The sequence below is a fragment of the Triticum aestivum genome, chromosome 5B (genome assembly GCF_018294505.1).
Source record: "Triticum aestivum cultivar Chinese Spring chromosome 5B, IWGSC CS RefSeq v2.1, whole genome shotgun sequence".
Taxonomy (NCBI): domain Eukaryota; kingdom Viridiplantae; phylum Streptophyta; class Magnoliopsida; order Poales; family Poaceae; genus Triticum; species Triticum aestivum.
In genome coordinates this window covers 567,719,677-567,733,674 of record NC_057807.1, presented here as the reverse complement: position 1 = coordinate 567,733,674, position 13,998 = coordinate 567,719,677, and the positions used below count along the sequence as shown (strand labels likewise).

Here is a 13,998-nt window from a genome sequence, read left to right as displayed (position 1 = left end):
TAAGATAAGTTAGCAACAAACGTGCATACTTACGTGCTAAAACTGACAGAGTATAAGAAGAATAAGATAAGATAGCAGCAAACATGCATACAAGGTGACGTGCTAAAACTCACATATTATAAAAATATTTCGCTTTGACTCTTTATTGACCAGTAGATCTAGCAAGCTTGGAAGGCAGATAAGGTGCAGCGATGACTTCCTTCCACAGTCTCACTGAATCTGCTTTCGGGGAAGCCAAGCCAACACAAGTCACCCTCAAGTCATTCTCAGATCTCAGTTACTGGTTAGTCTTTTCATTTCCCCCCGATTTCCTCCTTAGCTTGATTTGCAGCAATTATTCACCTATACATATAGATCGATCATCAAAAATTCTTATTGGGCGTTATGCAAGTCACATACAATATTGGGCCATACACAAGTCACGCATGGTCACTGATCCTCTCTTCCCATCCATAATGCTCGATCCAGAGGTACTAGTTCCTTCATTAGTTCGTCCATGCTTCAGTCCATGGGTGGACACGAATTGGCGACGAGGAATCCTTGTTGGAGCGGCAACCAGGCAGCCAACGGCAAAAGCGCATGCGGGGATGATGATCTGAATTTGTTATTTATATGATAGCATTGCTCGATATGGTGTGTGTGGGTGTGCGTGTGTGTGTGTGTGTGTGTGTGTGTGTGTGTGTGATATACATTTTTTAGATGAATGTATGTGTGATATACATGTGGACACAAGACATTTAATCATGGGTCCGCCCCACCTCAGTTTTTTTCGTCCTCCGCCACTGCCCTCAACCTCGAGTGCGGCTGATATCCACTTCCTGGTAGTCGTACTCCTACAACTACTGCCGGCCTCCATCTCCTTTGGTAGGTATCAATCCCTAGTCCGTGATTATAATTTGGTTTGCTGGAGCTCGGGATCAGAGCAGAACGGGGGGCTAGGGAGATGCCTAGCGACTGAAGCATGCTCTCTTATGAGGAGAGAGTGTTTCGCTGCTTGTTTACATACAACGACAGACAAACCTTATAGCGTATACATAGGGAACTGTCCGATATGAGAAGGTGACATGTGAGCAACTATAAATTTGGTTCTTTCAAATCTCTGTATGATACTTGCATGCCTGCATGTATTATAACCATCTTCCTGTATCCGGTTTGCCGGGAGTGTATTATGAAGAAAATAGATGAGGACGAGTCGAATCCTGCCCAGTATGCGATGTTTCTCTTGGAATCACTAATGACGATAAATTCGGGTAAGTAATTGTTAAAACTAGGTGATTTTCCCGCACGTGGATACTGACATGGCAGACCAGGTGAGGTAGGCCCCATGTTGAGAGAACTAGGTTTAGTGGAAGTCAACTATTTAAGAATAGTTGATACAATTGTTAATTATCTGTGGTACAACATTGTTTTTCGAATATGTCAATTCTCTTCAAATCCATGTATAATTACACCTGCATAGCGTTAATAACATGCGGACCTTAAGAAGTGGTGCTACTCCCTCCATCCAATAATATGAGAGCGTTTTTTAACAATGGTGTAGTGTTAAAAACGCTTTTATATTATGAGACGGAGGGAGTAGTACATACAGTCGATGTCAAAATATGCCATTTGGAGGTTCCACGGATACTAAAGCAAGTAAGTATGCATGATCCAAAATCTTCTGTTCATCTGTAACAATAGAACAAACTCTATAATTTCTTCGGCTGCCTCAAAATGGCTCATGCTGCAAGCCTCCAGCTTCTTTCATCTCGGTAGCAATTGGGTGAACACAAAATTTTGTTGCCCCTCTCCCTCCAATTTCACGTATAAGAGCGTCATTGGATGAGTCGGCAGATGGCCTCAGAGTCCATGCACTAGTGGTAAAACGCTCTTATATTATGGGACGGAGGGAGTAGTACATACAATATATGTCAAAATAAGCCATTTGGAGGTTCTACGGATACTAAAGAAAGTAAGTATACATGATCCAAAATCTTCTGTTCATCTGTAACAATAGAACAAACTCTATAGTTTCTTCGGCTGCCTCAAAATGGCTCATGCTGCAAGCCTCCAGCTTCTTTCATCTCGGTAGCAATTGGGTTGACACAAAATTTTGTGGCCCCTCTCCCTCCAATTTCATGTATAAGAGCGTCATTGGATGAGTCGGCAGATGGCCTCAGAGTCCATGTACCAAAGCCCCGTATCAGCGTTGAAGTGGCTTCCGCCAACAGTTTTAGTACTGCAGCCGACTGACAGGCGACAAACCACACCGCACTATCCCATGCTCCTGTCCTTGTTCTTTAGGTTTTACCTTTGCCAACGGTACGACTCCGACAATGGCCTCCAACACCGATGACGCCCAGCTGCAGCCTTAAGAATTTGGCAGTAGGGATGTATAGACTATACAGCTACAGATGGTCAGAATGGAGAAAACAAGCTAACGAACACTAGTGCAGAACCGGGCAATAGCACCAGGTCCTTTAGTGCCGGTTACATAACCGGCACTAAATTGTGGTCACTAAAGGCCCCCCCCTTTAGTACCGGTTCAGCACGAACCGGTGCTAAAGGGCAACCACGTGGCACAAGCCTGCTCCGGGGGCCTGGAGCCCTTTAGTACCGGTTGGTAAGACCAACCGGTACTATAAGGTTTGGGGTTTTTTTAGTTTTATGATTTCTTTTTCATTTAATTTTGTGTTTCCATTTTAGTTCTTTTTCGTTTGCTTATACTTTACGATACTACACATTGTACACGTTATGCATATATATATATATATATATATATATAGAATTTCTAGTAGAACCAATCATCGAGTTCAACATGATTGTCATGATATAAGCGTTCATATATAACACCACAAAAGCATATCACTTAAGTTCAGAACGAAGAACACGGACATGAAAGGACAAGTACTAATTAAGAGCAGCATGAAGAACTAGCTAAATCACTCTTGCTAGCTACTTTCTCTCTGGAAAAATAGCATAGAACATGTATAGCTCTCCTGATTGATCATACTGGAGCATGCCGATGAACCTGTCTCCTAATCGTGGGCTGCGCTTCTCATTGCTGCCCCCTAGTACTTCTCTGCGATAATAAACAATTTTCCTCCAATCTTTCACTATTAAGCATTCATCGCTTCTAGAAATCTTGAATGCATTCATGTGCAATGCAGGATATCTTGGCCGTAAGCTAACAATTGACATCTGACCTTTAGTCTCGATCCCCTGAGGCACAACTGTCATCGGGAGTCACTGTTGAAGAACATCGTATAGTACTTAATTAATATACTTAGCAATGAAAGTTTAGCAAAAAAAATATGTATGCAAAATATGCACTGAGGACAAATAGTAAATATCTTACAATCATTCCTAAATAGATGTGACCGTAGTTCAATACCATCACTATTGGTCGCACGTTTTGAGTACTAACATTTCTAAGTGCAGGAAGAAAATTTGTCTTGACAGTATGAAGATCCTCAAGCCATGAAACATAATGACTTATCTTCTCGCAGTTTAGTTCAGCTCCGGGACAGTAGTAGGTCCTGTCTACCAAGCGTCGGACATGTTTGGTTGAATGGAGATACGCTGTCAATAGAAATTAGTTGTCAGTTATTTTTGAATAAGCAATATTAAAGACAAAAATATAGTTGAGAAGAACTCACATAATGGTAGAACTGGAGGCGTCTGCACATCGACCCATATGTCTCTATTGCCTTCAATATTATCTTCCGGACGAATATCAAAGGTGATAACCATACCAGGCTCAAATGCTGCATAGTTCTTGCCAAGTTTTGCATTCAAAATAGGTGTACGTGTGTGCATTGTATACTTTGACGTTGAAAGTATAACCATCATGCTCAGTTTTCAGGTAAGCTCTCTTTACCTCCATAGTTTCCATATCTTTGAAACCTATCTTATCCAAGACAAAAATTCTTGCATGGCAGGGGATGCGCTAGTAGAATAGTGAAAATTAAAAATTATAAGTCAGGCAAATGAAGCATATATAAGTCATGCTTAATTACGAAAACAGATTTGTCGTTGTGACTTACTGTATCGAATTCGAAAGTCTCATCTAGCTTGATGCTGAATCGCCTACCATCAATAAGGAAATTTCTGTCGCGTTGGCCGCGCTGGTCTTCACAGTATTCGCACATAATGAAATTTTTTTCGTTGTCAGACGACATTTCCTATGTTCATATTAGGCGAAACATTAAACACTTACTAATTCAATTAATTCAACTACTTCTATTAATTCATCTAAGCATTTACTAAAAATAAACTAGTTATATTAATTCAATTAGTTCAACTAAGCATTTACTAAAAATAAACTAGTTATATTAATTCAACTAGTTCAAAGTAAGCATTTACTAAAAATAAACTAGTTCTATATATTAATTCAACTAGTTCAACTAAACACTTACTAATTCAATTAATTCAACTACTTTTGTTGATTGAACTAAGCATTTACTAAAAATAAACTAGTTATATTAATTCAATTAGTTCAACTAAGCATTTACTAAAAATAAACTAGTTATATTACTTCAATTAGTTCAACTAATCATTTACTAAAAATAAACTAGTTCTATATATTAACTCAACTAGTTCAACTAAGCATTTACTAAAAATAAACTAGTTCTATATATTAATTCAACTAGTTCAACTAAGCATTATATTTACTAAAAATAAACTAGTTATTATATTAATTCAACTAGTTCAACTAAGCATTTACTAAAAATAAACTAGTTATATATATTAATTCAACTAGTTCAACTAAGAATTTACTAAAAATATACTAGTTATATTAATTCAATTAGTTCAACTAAGCATTTATTAAAAATAAACTAATTATATTAATTCAATTAGTTCAACTAAGCATTTACTAAAAATAAACTAGTTCAATATATTAATTCAATTAGTTCAACTAAGCATTTACTAAAAATAAACTAGTTCTATACATTAATTCAACTAGTTCAACTAAGCATTATATTTACTAAAAATAAACTAGTTATTATATTAATTCAACTAGTTCAACTAAGCATTACTAAAAATAAACTAGTTATATATATTAATTCAACTAGTTCAACTAAGCATTTACTAAAAATAAACTAGTTATATTAATTCAATTAGTTCAACTAAGCATTTACTAAAAATAAACTAGTTTGTTCTATATATTAATTCAACTAGTTCAACTAAACATTAACATATTTCTAATTCATCGATGATAACATTTCTAACATTCTAAAAATAAACTAGATAGTGTATGTGTGTGTGTGTAGTGTGTGTGTGTGTAGTGTGTGTGTGTGTGTAGTGTGTGTGTGTATGCGTGTGTGTCTATGGAGTGGGCCGGGCGCGTACGGGTGGCGGGGGCAGCGACGACGGGCGGCGGGGGCCGGGGACGGCGACGAGACTGGCGGCGGCGGCCGGGGACGCGACGAGACGGGCCGGCGGCGGCCGGGGATGGCGACGAGACGGGCGCGACGGGGGCGGCGACGACGACGGGCGGCGGGGGCGGCGACGACGACGGGCGGCGGGGGCGCGCGGCGACGACGATGACGGGCGTCGGGGGCGGGGAGGGCGACGGCACGGTGGCGCGGCGGCGGCGGCGTCTGCTAGATCGATGTCTCGCGCGAGAAGTGGAACAAAGTGGCGACGATAACTCATTTTTCGTACGTGGAGTATATATAGGGGGAGCCTTTAGTACCAGTTGAAGCCACCAACCGGTACTAAAGGCCAATTTTTGCCAGCCCAAGCGGTGGGAAACGTGGGCCTTTAGTACCGGTTGGTGGCTCCAACCGGTACTAAAGGGCAACACATTAGTACCGGTTGGAGCCTCCAACCGGTACTAATGCCCGTGCGCTGCCACGCGCTATGCGCTACGTTTAGTCCCACCTCGCCGAGCGAAGGGCAGCCGCACTGGTTTATAAACCCAGTCGTGGCTGTCATTTCGAACTCCTCTATATAGCAGGCTTCTGGGCCTAATTAGGGCGCGCTGCCCTGTGAGCCTGCTGGCCCTACTGGGTATGTATTTGCACACCCAAGGTCTGGCAGGCCCACCGGGCAGCGCCCCAACATGTTTTTTATAAAAAAATATTCTTTTCTGCATTATTTACTTTCTTCTATTTATTTTTGAGTAATTTTTTATATAGTTATTTATTTTCTGCTTTATTTTTTTCTTCTATTTATTTCTGAATAGTTTTTTTGTTGTATTTAGTTTCTTCGTGAAGTTTTTTTCTTAATATAATTTATTTTCTTCTATTTATTTTTGAGTAATTTGTTTATATAGTTATTCCTTTTCTGCTTTATTTTTTTCTTCTATTTATTTCTGAATAGTATTTATTTTCTTCTATTTATTTTTGAGTAATTTGTTTATATAGTTATTTCTTTTATGTTGTATTCAGTTTCTTTGTGAAAATTTTGCTTTATATAATTTTTTTCCTTTTCTGCATTATTTATTTTCTTCTATTTATTTCTGAGTAGTTTCCTCGTCTTTTTCTTCTTTTTCTTCTTCTTCTTCTTCTTCTTCTTTTCTTCTTCCACCACCTCCTCCTCCTCCTCCTCTTCTTCTTCTTCTTCTTTCTTCTTTATCTTGTTCCTCTTCTTCTTCTTCTTCTTCTTCTTCTTCCTCCTTCTCCTCTTCTTCTTCTTCTCTTACTCTTCTTCTTCCTCCTCTTCTTCTTCTTCTTCTTCTTCTTCTTCTTCTTCTTCTTCTTCTTCTTCTTCTTCTTCTTCTTCTTCTTCTTCTTCTTCTTCTTCTTCTTCTTCTTCCTCCTCCTCCTCCTCCTCCTCTTCTTCTTCTTCTTCTTCTTCTTCTTCTTCTTCTCCTCCTTCTCCTCCTCCTCCTCTTCTTCCTCCTCCTCTTCTTCTTCCTCTTCTTCCTCTTCTTCTTCTTCTTCTTCTTCTTCTTCTTCCTCCTTCTCCTCTTCTTCTTCTTCTCCTACTCTTCTTCTTCCTCTTCTTCTTCTTCCTCTTCTTCTTCCTCCTTCTCCTCTTCTTCTACTAATTTGTTTATATAGTTATTTCTTTTATGCTGTATTCAGTTTCTTTGTGAATATTTTTGCTTTATATAATTTTTTCCTTTTCTGCATTATTTATTTTCTTCTATTTATTTCTGAGGAGTTGTAATAAGTTATTAAAAATAAAAAAGAGGTGCAATGCTCGTTAATTTGCTTCAAGCCTTTCGGAATAGTGTAAACTGCACTGCGCATAGCTCCATGCAGTCTACCGTATTCCTGAAGGCTTGAAGCTAAGCAACGTGAGCATTGAGCCTCTTCTTCATCGTCTCCGCACTCAGGGCTTATAAACCGCTCTTAGTCCCTCTCACTTCGCGAGGTGGGACTAAAAAACAGCTTGCCATAACCTCATAAACCCGAATACTTCGAAAGAGATTGTCCAGTTTGTAAACGAAGTGCATCCAGTTTTTGCCGTAACCCTCTCTACTTTTTTGAACATGATATGTGGGTGAAATGATGATACCATGCCAAGTTTCAACTTTTTCAGAGTTCATTTGTAGTGCTTTTCAATTTCAGGTCATTTAGTTCTCAAAACAAATCATTAAATGCATGAAAAATAGCAAATGAAGGCATAAACGGTTGAAAGTTGATGGCGTCGCTTTGAATGGTGCATACTGAACGCAAAAAATATAAGAGCATTTAGATCATGATCTTATATTTCTTTACAGTCTAAATTGTCAATATGATCTTATAACATCAAAAATACTTTGATCATCAATGATCTTTGTGTGTACAATCTGAATTGTCAATATGAGTCATCAACAATTTATAAACCGATGAAGACTCATATTGCGGCCACAAATTCTACACATAGAGTTCAATGAAGACCAAGTGCTTGTGATAGTTTGAGAAATAACATATTTAAGGTGGTAAAAGGCTTGTTAGGGGAGCGAAGTGGGACTAAAAACAGCTTGCCATAACCTCATTAGTACCGGTTCGTGATACGAACCGGCACTAAATGATGATGGTGGGGCCATAGCCTGACCGCAGGCTGACACAGCCTCTTTAGTACCGGTTCGTGGCATGAACCGGTACTAAAGGTTCGCCACGAACCGGTGCTATTGATCGCCGCCACGAACCGGCACTAGTGTACACATTAGTGCCGGCTGAAATTCCAACCGGCACTATTGTGCTTCACATTTGACCCTTCTTCGACTAGTGGAAGTTCACTTTGAATAGAATCCGTATAAAACTATTGTGAATGATATATGCAATTCCAACAAGCAAACATGTCAACACATATGTAGATTTATCTTAGAGGATGCTTGCATATCGTTTTAGTCTCATGACTAAAAATAGTGGGACTAAAACTTGCTAGCCTCACCCATGCTTGGATCCAAATACTAAAGAGACTAAAATCAAGTTATTGAGCATTTATTATCCTCCAAACCCTCCAATCCAGAACTCGCATGTGTTAAATGAGAGGAATTAAATGAGGAGAGAGAGGGCTAATACATATTTTAGTAGGTTTCCTATGACTAAAAAATTTTAGCCTCAAGACTAGTCCTAGCCTCTCTTTAGTCAGGGGTGCTTGGAACTTTAGCCTCTAACAGAGACTATTTTTAGTCATACTAAAAATAGTCTCTTGGATCCAAGCACCCTCTTAGTTCAACCTTAAAATGATAGGAGTTCATATAAATTTCCATTGTGTTATTGCATTTTAAAATTTGCACCTTTCAGTAAAATATGTTGTTCATACACAGCATTTATTAATAGCTGCAGAAACAATTAGCTTATTTGGACCATTGTTTAACTGAAAAGTGTACTTAACATTTGTGTGAAGAATAAGAGTATACGTATGACCCTTGTACAGCAGAAAAGTGCAGTTAACATTTTTGTGAAGAATAAGAGTACATGTATCTCTGTACGCATCTGAATAAAAAATAGTTCCTTCTCGTTATTAGTGAGAGTATACTAGCTTATAATTACACTTCGGTGGATTCTACTAATCTATAAATCTTGCATAAGTTGTAACAGCTATCAGAGCTCTTCGTGCCGACGGCCTGCCAGTACATTGTTATCTTGTCTAATAACACTGGCTCAAACACACACGCTTGCTAAAAAGAGTGTATACATTATAGTTTTGCGAAGCAAAAGCTTAGAATTCCAGCCACCTTTATTCTTTTTTTTTCCATGCGATCTCGAGTCAGGTACTCCGTCCATCAACTATATGCGCCGCTAGCTAAAATGATTGCGTGTCCTTGTTTGAATGTCTGATACAAGTAACCATGTTACCTGGAATAATTTGTTTCCACCTAAGGGCTGATAAAAGTATCCATATAGATGAAATGAGTTCGAAGACATACTTCAAATTTAGCACACATACAGCAAACTGGATATGAAACTTTCAGGTTCACATATTACAACTACAACCAAATCAAAGAGTACAAAAGAAAAGAAACACTGACGAGGAGTAAACACAAACAACAAAGACTCTAATTAAACTAATAGATATTTGTATGATGCCTCAAACTGAACCTGCTGGGTATAGCTCAATTAGTGGTGGTACCAAATGCACGGCGAGGTGTCGGAAGGGGGAGACCATGGCAGGCAACGCTCGATCTCATTGGAGATTGAGTAACGCCATCCGCCGGCATCGGCGCAGGGATACTCGTTCAGCTGGAGGACACTGTGCGGACCACCAGGGTAGACGTCGTCGAGGAAGTAGATGCAGCCCGGGCTGCCAGCGTGTCCCATGTCGAAGGCCTTGGAGCAGGCCCGGCCGTCAAAGAGTACCTGCCCGGCCATCTGGTAGACGCGCCACCACCAGGAAGCCGGCCGGCCCTCTTGCTGCTTATGTAGCCTGAAGAGCTAGAACCACGACGTGCGGCCCCTCAACGGCGAGATGAATCTACTCACCATCAGCAGATCGGCGCCAGAGGCGGAGGGCAGGAGGTAGCGGGATACGATCGATCTGTGTGCCACGTTCGTCCGGGGAGCACGGACTCGTAGGCAAGATGTACAAAAGTTCGGCCTTGTAGCAGTAGAGGTCATCATCTGAGTCGACGGCCCAGAACCATCCGTATTGGTAAGTCAGGTCTTGGGTGTTGGGCGGGGCTGTCATCTCTGCCGGCAGCAACGTCCAGCACTCCATGCCAGGGCGGCAGAAGGCCATGTTTGTTTGGTTGGACATTATGGCAGCGACCACGCGGGCACCAGAAGATGGGGCAACGGACCTGGCGGCTGCACAAATCATCATGTGGCACCTGATGTCGTCGGAGTTAATGGGGATGCACACGCCATCCGGGAGGGCGATGCGCTCACCGGTGCGGAGGTTGAGCATGGCATTACCGCGCCAGTGATGGGATGATACCACGACCCACCCTCCCGAAGCGGAGCAACAGAAACAACCCCCCGTGGCCTTGTCAGAGAGGGCCGAGGCGGATCAACGGAGCCGCCGAAGATCCTGTAGCTGTTGGTTCGGGCGGTGGAGGGCTTGAGGAGCCATGGCAGTGGGGACAGGTTCTACAAGGCTACCCGGCGCCAGTGCTTGCTGATGGCGGACGCCTGGACTCGATCCACGATGCACGACAGCAGGAGGAAGATATGGCCGAGGAGATCTCGGTGGAGGCTGGATTGAGATCCTATGCCATGACGAGCCGGTCTGCCCTCACTGCATGTCCTACTCAAGCGGTGGCTGAGCTGCAGGCCGAAAGACGAGGTCCATAGGCCAGTGGGTGCTCCGGTGAATGAGTTGGTGATGGAGCTGCGCTACCGCCGGTGCCAGGCGTCCAGGCTCCCTTGCTGCACGGTGAAGACAGCCTACCTCCCTGCCATTGCAACACCTAGCTGCCCGCTCTCCGTTATCCGCTCATGCTTGTCATTCAGTTGTCCATCGGTCGGCCAACCTACCTAGGATTCCATCTCTGCATATCTTTCACATTTTTGCTGGACCAGGCAAAGCGAGAAGGGGCGAAAAAAAGAGGTTAGCCTAGCCGTAGACATGCTAGATAAAGAATCTGAAAAGTTTATGTAGGCACTTTTTATTTATAGTTCCTCTGTTTCTTTCTTGTGGTAATTCTGTTTGTTTACCCACTATACAAGGATGTGCAGTAGCCGTGATTTGTTCAAAAGATCTTCTTGGTGAGATGCCTTCGGTTTGTTCCATGATGGTGTCTAGTGGTTTTGGCTGGTAATGGTCTATGCCCGTGCGTGGCCATCAAAGCTGCATACCAAGCGAGCTGAACAGTTGGCTCCACACTCAACAGGACATTCTGATGGTCTCTTCTCCGTATATGCCTAAGGCGATGATACTTTCTGAAGTGCCATTCAATTTAGAAAAGTGCAACATTAGTTCAGTCAAAGTGCAACTTGGACTTTATTTATCTAGTTATATTTTTTAAGAAAAGTGCCAGCTACACTTATTTAGTAAACTTAAATTGATTTTTCTAAATTAATTGGCTCTTAAGAAAAACTCAAATCTACTTTGAATCAACAAAATAACATGATGGTTGATTTATGCGCTTCTCACTTGGGTCAGTTGGGCAGATAGTGCCGCCAAGGTCCTGCAATTGTCGTGTTTTGGACTGCAGCGTGCCGGTATCTGCCTGATGGTCATGCGTTGGCCAAGGGCACGCGGATGGTTGCCGTCTAGTAAATGCGTAACGGTTGCACGTGGGGCCCCTTCTCGGTAGTCGTAATGTTTATCTTTGATGGGGTAAGGGCGCACCGACGTCTTCTAGTCCGCATCAAACATGGCGATGCCCGTCTCTACTCATGAAATGGACGTTGAGGTAGTGGCCCCTGGGTCACGGAGGATGGTGTATGCTAGTTCGCTCAAATGTGAAATGGCAGCGGCTAGATCGCACAACGACATGGGTGACCACTTGGCAAAGGCTACTTCCGGGTGGCCTGCGCCTTCGTCCGGTGTGGCCACATATGTGAGTTAACTCTCTCTATGCTGCTGCCCGCTGCCTCCACGGTTTTGTTTTGTGCTCCCTTTGGTGTCCGACAGAACGCACTCCTCGCGGTCTTCCTGTGCTGTTGCGCACGGCCATCCTTGGTTTTGGTGTCCTCTATTCTCGTATGGCATCCCGTCTATCTCTTGGTCGGTGGTGTCCAGATCCAAGAACAGTCGTCGTTGTTCTCTTGCGAATTCCTGAGCCTATTGATTGCGTGAAAATCCGTCCAATTCCAAATATCCATCACATTCATCCTCCAAACTACTTTGAACCAGGACATGCCCACCAGCCACATGAAAAGGTGGTGACATTGTGAACATGCACTTGTTAGGCACTCGACAAGAGGGATGTATTAGCCAACACCGGTTTCCTTGTGAGGACGAAGTAGCATGGGCCGACTTACTTGCAGAGCTTGGTCGGCGTCCACGTCCACATCTACTACCATGAGCAGGACCACAACCACGACTGCGTTTTCCCCCGTGGCCACTTCTTGAGAATAGTCCCTAAGACCTGGGTAGGTGGGACTGGGATGACACTATTATCATAGATAATGTTGATTACTACGAGCACATTGGCTTTCCTCATGTTGAACGAAATCTCCTCATCCACGAATCGATGTTCACGGAGGAGATGGACTATATTTGTTAGAAATCCTCGGAGTTGGAGAAGCACTAGTCAGGACGGTTGCAGCTGGACAATTTTGTTGTTGTTAATAAAAAGCAAAGGCAACCCATTTTCTCTTCTTGAAAGGCAAATACTTACCCTCGAAGACCACCTTCTTCATGATCCACTATTCTTCATGCGGTATCGGGGGATCCGCGTCATGGAACAGGGTGACGATCCCTAGATTAATGGCCTCGATAGATGTTGTCTGTCTTTGCGTCTCATGGATCTCGGACAACACAACTTGTTCCATGATTCTCCACTAGCATGATTCCACCTTGCGGCAAGCCTTTTGATGCGTTTCCGCTCCGGTAGCCACTTGCACCGGAGCTACTCCAGAAAAACCCCATGCCGCAGCCCGAGTGAGGCCGTTGTTGGACGTGAACACATGTGAACAACGAAAAACCAGACACCACACACGAATTTCTGAACGAATTCCTCTTCCACGACCAGAATGTCCGGGATATCAAGCTCCGACGATGAGAGGCCCACCTGCGGAATTGAGCCAGGTCAGGACCTTACAAAGGCATCCACTGAGTAGCATATGTGCAGGACACGTCCGTAGAGGTGGCCATGCAACAATTTAGTGAAAGTGCAACTTACACTTTTTTTATTTAGTTACAATTTTCTAGAAAAGTGCAGGTTACACTTTTTCAGTGAACTAAATTTGAATTAAACTAAACCGATTGATGCTTAAGAAAAACTCAATCTACTTGCAATCAACGAGCAAATCCACTGCTTCTTCCAAAATCACGAGTTTGGTGAATCAGGACGATCCCAACCATTCAACCATCTACATCCAATGTCGAACATTGCTCCAATGATGTATCTATCGCACCACCATAATTTGGAAACAACATTGATTGCCTTAATTGCAATTGATCTTACAAATCGATTAAAAATCATTAATGCAATTAATTGTAGAAATACCGGTATTTTCAACAATTATATTCATAGAAACATTCTCTGATTGCTTCCCAAGATACTATCAAATTGGGCCAGTGTTGCACATGGTGATTGGGGCCCATATTTTAGGTGTGTAGTGGGCGGGCAACGGCTGCACGTGGAAGCCCACGTCTACAGTGGCAACATCCATCATTGATGGTGCAAGGGCCCACCAATGGCTTCTAGTTGACATCAAACATGGCGGTGCCCGTCTCTGCTCATAAATAGGACGCTAAGGTAGCAACCCCTAGGTATGGCGGATGTTGCCTGTCAATTCACACATGATGCATTTTTTCTTTTGATCCTTTTCATCTGAAAGGGGCGACGAAGGAGCAAGGATTTTTTTATTCGTTTTTGAAAGCGTTGCTGCGAAAGAAGTTGAAATTGCATCTAGACCCTAAATGTATTTTAGTGTTGATTATGGTATAATTAGTGGGCTTAATGTTAGTTATCTAGGTTATCTTAAGACATCGCATTGGTCTCTTGCTGAAAGAATATTGAGA

At 42.4% G+C, this 13,998-nt stretch overlaps 1 pseudogene; it reads right to left on the bottom strand.

Annotated features, from left to right (window-relative positions):
* Positions 1-9,482: 9,482 nt before the first annotated feature.
* LOC123115037 (uncharacterized) overlaps positions 9,483-13,998 on the bottom strand; it is an 11,921-nt pseudogene continuing 7,405 nt past the window's right edge.